Source organism: Rhincodon typus, chromosome 11, assembly GCF_021869965.1.
Source record: "Rhincodon typus isolate 14 chromosome 11, sRhiTyp1.1, whole genome shotgun sequence".
Classification (NCBI taxonomy): domain Eukaryota; kingdom Metazoa; phylum Chordata; class Chondrichthyes; order Orectolobiformes; family Rhincodontidae; genus Rhincodon; species Rhincodon typus.
In genome coordinates this window covers 6,395,842-6,404,260 of record NC_063342.1, presented here as the reverse complement: position 1 = coordinate 6,404,260, position 8,419 = coordinate 6,395,842, and the positions used below count along the sequence as shown (strand labels likewise).

At 43.9% G+C, this 8,419-nt stretch overlaps 1 long non-coding RNA gene across 1 annotated transcript in view; it reads left to right on the top strand.

Annotated features, from left to right (window-relative positions):
* LOC125484427 overlaps positions 1 to 4,656 on the top strand; it is an 11,347-nt gene extending 6,691 nt beyond the window's left edge. Inside the window, exons 2-4 of the long non-coding RNA XR_007263247.1 lie at positions 3,248 to 3,421; positions 3,581 to 3,903; positions 4,388 to 4,656. This is a non-coding gene — a long non-coding RNA (uncharacterized LOC125484427). The remainder of the gene's footprint in view (positions 1 to 3,247; positions 3,422 to 3,580; positions 3,904 to 4,387) is intronic.
* Positions 4,657 to 8,419: the final 3,763 nt, after the last annotated feature.

The window sequence follows — 8,419 nt, the reverse complement described above, 5'->3', positions numbered from 1 at the left end:
GTTAACTCTGTTTTTTCCTTCACAGATGCTGCCAGACCTACTGAGCGTTTCCAGCAGCTTCTGTTTTTGTTTCTGATTTATAGCATCCGCAGTTCGTTCGGTTTTTATTTTCTGTGGACTCAGGAACAGTCCCAGCAGATTGGAGGGTAGCTAATGTCACTCCAATATTCAAAAAAGGAGGTAGAGAGAAAACAGGGAATTATAGACTGGTAAGCCTATTATCAGTAGAGGAGAAAATTCTTGAATCCATTATCAGGACTTTATAGCGGAGCATATATAGCAGATGCAGGGATCCTTCAGCATGATCTGGATAAGTTGGGTGAGTAGGCAAATCAATGCCGGATGCAGTATAATTTGGAATAATGTGGAAGCAAAAACAAGAACGCAGATTACGACCTGAATAGCTATAAATTGGGAGAGGGGAGTGTGCAGCAGGATCTGGGTGTCCTTGTGCACCAGTTACTGAAGGTAAGCATGCAGGTGCAGCAGGCGGTAAAGAAGGCGAATGGTATGTTGGTCTTCATTGCAAGACGTTTCGAGCACAGGGGCAGGGATGTGCTGTTGCAGTTCAGGGCCTTGGTGAGGCCACACCTGGAATATTGTATGCAGTTTTGGTCTCCTTTTCTGAGGAAGGATGCTCTTGCTCTCGAGGGAGTGCAGCGAAGGTTTACCAGGCTGATTCTGGGGATGGTGGGTCTGACGTACGAGGAGAGATTGCCTGGGTTAGGATTGTTTTTGCTAGAGTTCAGCTGAATGGTGGTGGTGGGAGGCTTCCAGAACCAGGGGTCACAGACTAAGGATTATGCGTGGACGATTTAGGATGGAGATGAGGAGAGGTTTCTTCACCCAGAGTGGTAAGCCTGTGGAATTCGTTACCACAGGAAGTAGCTGATGCCAAAACATTGAATGTATTTAAGAAGCGGCTAGATTTAGGGCTTGGGGGCGAATGGGGTCAAAGGTTATGGGAGAAAGCAGGATTAGGCTATTGAGTCAGACTATCATGAATAGTGGTGGAGCAGGCTCAAAGGGCCGAATAGCCTCCTCCTGCTCCTGTCTTCTATGTTTCTATTTAAAAAGCACAATCTTTTAAAGGGACCACACAATGCTTTCTCCCCTAGAATTTTAAAAAAAGACCAATATCTTACAAATACCAAATTCTAACGTCCTGCCCCCCAATCCACAAATACTCTACCCAACTTCGTAACACCTCCCCCCTCAAGAAAAAAAATGAACTATCATTAAGAAAAGATGGCTTCATTTCTTTTTAGAACCTTAACTCCATTGTATTGCTAGATCCATAGCTCATTAATCTAGAGTTATATATTTTATACTAACTCCATTTATATAGAACATTGAACACTACCGTTTCTATCTTATATAAACATTTTTCTTTTAAACCCACAATAGTGCATCCACAATAACATTTTCATGACCCACAACACATACAATCTGTAAATTAAATGTTTGTAACATGAAACTCCAATGAAATAATCTGGTGTTCTTGTCCTTAAATCGTTCCAGAAATGTCAAAGGTTTGTGATCGGTATACTCAACCATTTCTGATGTGTTGTTTGCAACATAAACATTAAAATGTTGTAAGGCCAGTACCAAACTCAATAACTCTTTTTCACTGGTTGAATAACTTTTCTGGTGGATATCAAGGGGTTCTTATTGATGAGTAACTGATTGGCCTTTCAATTCCAAATTCATCTTCATGTAACAACACAGCTCCAACACCTACATCGCTCACGTCGATGGCAACTTTGAAGGGTTTCCAGAAATTCAGTGTGGCTAAAACTGGTGTGGTTGTTAACACTACTGTTAAATTCTCAAATGCCTCCTGGCATTGGCCTGTCCAACAAAATTTCATGTTCTTTTTTAACAAATCCATTAGCGGTGCTACCACGCTATGAAAGTTTGGCACAAATTTCCTGTAGAATCCGATCAATACTAAAAATCGTAGCACTTCCGCTTTGAGGAAGGTCTTGGAAATTCCTCGTTGGCCGTTGTCTTCACGTGCCTCGTTGTCATCCATCCGTATCCGATGGTGTGCCCTAAGAACATCACTTCGCCCTTCGCAAATTCAGTTTTTGCCAAGTTTAGGACCAACTTTGCCTTCCGTAGTCTCTCAAAGAGCTCTCCCAAATGGTCCATCTGATCTTTCCATGATTGGCTAAAGTTCACTAAGTCATCTATACAGACAACACAATGAGTCAGTCCTGTCACAGCTCTGCTCATAAGCCTTTGAAATGTGGTTGGTGCGTTTTTCATTCCAAAGGGCATTACTTTAAATTGATACAGGCCATTTGGGGTTACAAACGCAGAAACCTCTTTCAATCTCTCCGACAAAGGTACTTGCCAGTAACCACAAAGTAAGTCCAACTCTATGAAAGTGGCTTGTCCTACTTTTTCCACACAATCCTCCAGCCTTGGAATTGGGTGTGCATCAGATTTGGTAACGGTCATGACCTTCTGATAATCTACGCAGAATCAATGAGTACCATCAAGTTTGGGAAACAACACAATCAGCGAATAATTCTCCTGAGCAACTGTAGCAAATCTTTCTGCCAGCATATTAGTCCCCTTTCAATGCAGGTGCAAACTGTCCTTCTCATAAAGGTCACTTCTACCCGAGAAGAGATCCCAATGATCCATAAATATGTATACTTCTCCTCTGTACCAGCTCCTCAGCCATGCATTCATCTGCTCTAATCTCCTATTCCTATCCTCACTAGCTCATGTCACCGGGAGGAATCCAAATATTATTCCCCTCGAGGACCTCCTTTTAACCTCCTGCCTAATTTGCGATATCCTCTCCTCTCAGAACCTCGTCCTGTTCTCTTCCTATGCCTTTGCCTCCAATGTGTACAGCAACCTCCTGCTGGTCACTCCCCCTTTGAGAATATTCGGCACCCTTTCTGAGACATCCTTAACCCTGGCACCCGGGAAGCTACATACCATTCTGATATATCATTGCTGTCTGTTCCTCTGACTAGAGAGCCCCCTAACACAATTGATCTCTTCAATCCTTGCACACCCTTTGTCAGAGTAGATCCAGTCTCAGAAACCTGGCTCTCAGTGCTATATTCTGCCAAGAGTGCATCACCCCCGACATTTTCTGAAACAGCATACCTGTCTGAGATGGGGACAGGCCATAGGAGACTCCTGCACTACCCGCCTACCTCTCCCACCTTTCCCTGAAGTAACCCATCTACCCAGCTGTATCTGATGTTCATTTTAATTCTAGGGATGTAAATAGCCTTCCACACAAGTCATTACAACGCAAGTACGATATTTCACCGTGTAAGCAACGATGGGAAAGCCTGTAGCATCAACCTTTGGAATCTTTCAGATCAGTGGTACATGATGACCCAGCTTACCTAGAGGATCCACATCACTGTAAGATATTATGTTCTGCGAGGTAAAGCAATCCAATGCAAATCTCAGTTTAAATTTTTCTGTCCTTTGTGCGCAAGTGTTATGAGCATTTCTGACATTTTTATAATTACTTGTGAACTGGGTACTTAAATAGAAGTAAATATGTTTTGGTTTACAGTTTTACAACCTGTTTGTTTCAAAGGTCAGAAAGTCATCTTTGACACTGAATTGAAAGGAAGTGTTCAGCGAAGTCATGTAATCTCAGCTCAATGCCCAGCAAGTTACTCATTGCCGAAGGCGTTTGCTGCCATACATTTCACAACCAGCAGAGGGAGACAGAATCAGAATGAGAGTTTAATTTCTCGTCACTTCAGAGCCACCAGCCAATGAATGGAGATGGAAGAGACCCAGTACAGCAGAGGTGCTGGCATTAGCAGCCTATTATCATGGGTTGAGATACGAGAGTTCCCAGCAGATTTAAACGGACTTGGGGACGAGTGTCCTAGATCTTTACGCAAAACTTCGGTGAGAAGTGGTAAATCTGTTTAATTTTGGTGCTTGTTGTTGGTTAAATCAAAAGTGGGATAATGGCTCTTTCAGGGGTTTATCTTGCTTTAATTGTACAGGGTACTAGTGAGACCACACTTGGAGTATTGATGTCCTTATTTGAGGAAGGATGTTGTGGCTCCAGAGGAGAGGTTTACCAGGCTGATTTTTGGGATGGCAGAACTGAAGCATGAAAAGGGACGGGATCAGTTAGGATTGTATTAACTGGAGTTCAGAAGAATGTGGTGGGATCTCATAAAAATCTATAAAGTTCAAATATCATGAGATAGGATAAATGCCGACAGGATGTTCCCTAAGACCGGGGAGCCTAGAACCAGGGGTCACAGTCTAAGGTTGTGTGATAGCCCTTTAGCTCTCTCTCTCACTTTCTCTCTCCCTAACTGTCTCTGTGCCATCGTTAGACCTGCTGGGTTTCTGAATCGTGTTCTGTTTTTTATTTCAGATCTTCAGCAGATGCAACACAATGCTTTTATTGATATGCAGTTGGAGAACTGTGTCAAATAGTGGCTGCCTTCTCATAAAGTAGATGAAGGGACAGTAAAGAAGGTGTAAAAGAAATCAAAGCTGAAACCGAATCTGCAAATCTATAACCCTCAGCAACGGCTCCAGAGGCCGGTCTCAGTTTTAATGAGAACGGAGGCTGAGGGGTCAACTAACAGATTCATTCATAGAGGCTTTTGTGTGTTATAAAGTGGATCTGCAGCCTGTCAATAAAAGGTACTCACAAAGAAATAACTTCCTTCGTGTTGATACATAGGATTGCATGGCACTGATAAGATGAGTATTACTGCTATTCAGAAGGTGGTAATGAACTTACTAACCCCTTATTCAGAGGGAACCACATTGCTGTGGATCTGGAGTCATGTGGAGGCCAGATTAGGTAACAATGACAGGTTTCCTTGATGAACGGACATGAGTGAACCAGACAGATTTCGATTTTAATCCAGTTGCTTCACAGTCACCGTTCCTGGCAAAAACTCATATTAATTGAATTGAAAAGGCCCAGTAGCCATCATGGGAATTGAATCAATTTCCCCAGATCATTAGTCCCAGTCTCTAGATTGCTACCCTGGAACATAACGATGAACAAAAGTAGAGAATTGAGAAGTAGCTCCTTATCTAACAAATGCTGAGAATGATGAGTTCTAATGTAGTCAATAGTTGATTTAAATTGTTTACATATATTTAAAGGTTGATGCATCAGTGTAACAGGAGCAAGACAATCAATATAACACAGGGAGAGTCAGATGAAGGCAGCTGGGGGAAGTGGAACATAAACCTCAGAATAGACTTGTTGGGATGAATGACCTGTCTCTGTGTTTATATTCCGTGCAATTCTTTGTAATATTCCATTATCCAATGGTGGACCCATTCTGGAATCACATGACAGTCTCCCACCTTGTGATTGTGACAATCAGAAGCTTGACCCCATTGTTAATTTTCTCCAGATTGGAAGATAGAAGGCCCACTCCAGGACTTGAGGGAGTGCTGCACTGTCAGAGAAACTGTCCTTAGCATGAGCTGGTTCAGGGGGATGGTACCATTTGGTACACAGTAACATTTTCACCTCAGCTAATAGGAAAACAATGGGTGATGGTCAAGAGGAAAATTATTTATTTTTTATTTATTCATTTGTGGGATGTGTGCATTGCTGGCTACCCAGCATTTCTCACCCATCCCTAGTTACCCTTGAGAAAGTGGTTGTGAGCTGCATTCTTTGACCACTGAAGTCCTCCTGCTGTAGGTTGACCCACAATGCCCTTAGGGAGGGAATTCCAGGATTCTGACCCAACGACACTGAAGGAACAGTGATATATTTCCCAGTCAGGAAGGTGAGTGGATTGGAGGGGAACTTGAAGGTGGTGGTGTTTCTATATGTCTGCTGCCCTTGTCCTTCTAGGTGAAAGTGGTCATGGGTTTGGAAGGTACAGTCTGAGGATGTTTGATAATTTCTGTGATGCATCTTGTAGATAGCACACACTGCTGCTACTGAGCATTGGCAGTGGAGGGAGTGGATGCTTGAGGATGTGGTGCCAATCAAATGGGCTGCTTTGTCTTGGATGGTGTCAAGCTTCTTGAGTGTTGTTGGGGCTGCACCCATCCAGGCAAATGGGGAGTATTCTATCACACTCCTGACTTGTGCCATGGAGATGGTGGACAGGCTTTGAGGAGTCAGGAGGTGAGTTACTCGCTGCAGTATTCCTAGCCTCTGGCCTGCTCTTGTAGCCTCTGTGTTTATGTGGTGAGTGCAGTTGAGTTTCTGGTCAATCATGAACTGCAGGATATTGATATAGGAGAATGTCAGGGGCAGTGATTAGATTGTCTCTTATTGGTGATGGCCATAGCTTGGCATTTGTGTCGCGTGAATGTTACTTGCCGTTTGTCAGCCCAAGCCTGGATATTGTCCAGATCTTGTTGTATTTGGACATAGACTGCTTCAGTATCCAAAGGGTCTGTGACATGTGCTAAATATTCTGCAATCATCGGCGAACATCCCCACTTCTTATGATGGAGGGAAGGTCATTGATGAAGCAGCTGAAGATGGTTGTCCAAGGACACTACCCTGAGGAACTCCTGCAGAGATGTCCTGGAACTGAGATGACTGATGCCCAACAACCACGACGATCTTCCTATGTGTCAGGTATGATTCCAACCTCCGGAGAGTTTGCCCCATGATAGCCATTGATTCTAGTTTTCCTGGGGCTCCTTGATGCCACACTCAGTTGAATGTAACCTTGATACCAAGGGCTGTCACTCTCACCTCACCTCGGGAATTCAGCTCTTTTTGTTCATGTTTGAACCAAGGCTGTAATGAGGTCAGGAGCTGGGTGGCCCTGGCGGAACCCAAACTGGGCATCACTAAGCAGGTTATTGCTGAGCAGGTGCTTCCATCACTTTACTGATGATTGAGAGTAGACTGATGGGGTGGTAATTGGCCTGGTTGGATTTTTCCTGGGCAATTTTCCACACAGACAGGTAGATGCCAGTGAAATAACTGTCCTGGAACAGCTTGGCTAGGGGAGAAGTGGGTTCTGGAGCACAAGCCTTCAGTACTATTGCTGTAATGTTGTCAGGGCCCATAGCCTTTGCAGCATCCAATGTCTCCAACCATTTCTTGACATCACGTGGAGTGAATTGAATTGGCTGAAGACTGGTATCTGTAATCCTGGTGATCACTGGAGGAAGTCAAGATGGATCATTCACTTGGCACTTCTGGTTGAAGATTGCTGTGAAATTGTCAGCCTTATCTTCTGCACTGATGTGCTGGGCTCTTCCATCATTGAAGATGGGGATATTGTGGAGCCTCCTCCTCCAGTGAGTTGTCTAATCATCCACAACCATTCACGACTGGATGTGGCAGGACTGCAGAGCTTAGATCTGATCCGTTGGTTGTAGGATTTGTTAGCTCTGTCTATCACTTGCTGCTTTCACTGTTTGGTGTGCAAGTAGTCCTGTTTAGTGGTTTCACCAGGTTGTTACCTCATTTTCAGATATGCCTAGTGCTGCTCCTGGCATACCCTCCTGGTCTCTCCTTTGAAACAGGGTTGATCCCCTGACTTGATGGTAATGGTCTAATGGGGGAATGTGCTGCAGCATGAGGTTACAGATTGTGCTGGAGTACAATTCTGCTGCTGTTGGTGGCCCACAGTGTCTCTGGGATGCCCAGTCTTGAGTTGCTAGATCTGTTAAAAGTCTGTGCCATTTAGCACGGTGATAGTGCCACACAACATGATGGAGGGTATTCTCAATGTGAAGGCGGGACTCATCTCCATAACGACTGTGTGGTGGTCACTCCTACCGATACTGTCATGGACAGATGCATCTGCAACCAGCAAGTTGGTAAGGATGAGATAAGAATTATTTGACCTTGTATCCAATAAACTTTAACCATTGATTTGAACAGATAAAGGAATCTCTCACTCGGTGTAAGATGTGCTGCAGATTCAGAATGACCTGGATTGTGCCGTTTAATAAAAGTGAGAATGAGCCTGTCTTGGTGTCCTGGCCAGCATTCTTTACACCAACACCCTCCCTCACCCTCCGACCCAATGGGAATAGGCAGGTTCACTGCCCATCCATCTCATTGGTGATTGTGGAACCTTGTTGAGCAGGAAAGGCCTGACATTTTCTACAGATGTTCATGTTGTCTCCACTCACTGCTAACTGCTAAATTTAGACCCTCATTACACCACAGCACACCATCTAGAACAGCAAACACCGTCCATTCTAGGGATTTATACTCTTGCCGCATACAACAGCATTGATAGCTTCCAGTAACATCAACCTAAGGGACATCTCAACCCGAGGCTTTCTAAGTTTGTGTTAATACACTCTTCAGATACCAATATTCCTCATAATATCACATTTATTTTGTTCCTATAGATTTGGCAACTGACAAAGATGACTTAAGAATCAACATTGTTTGTGCTGCAATAGTTGCACATGAACAAGGACTGAAGGCCTGGTACAGTAT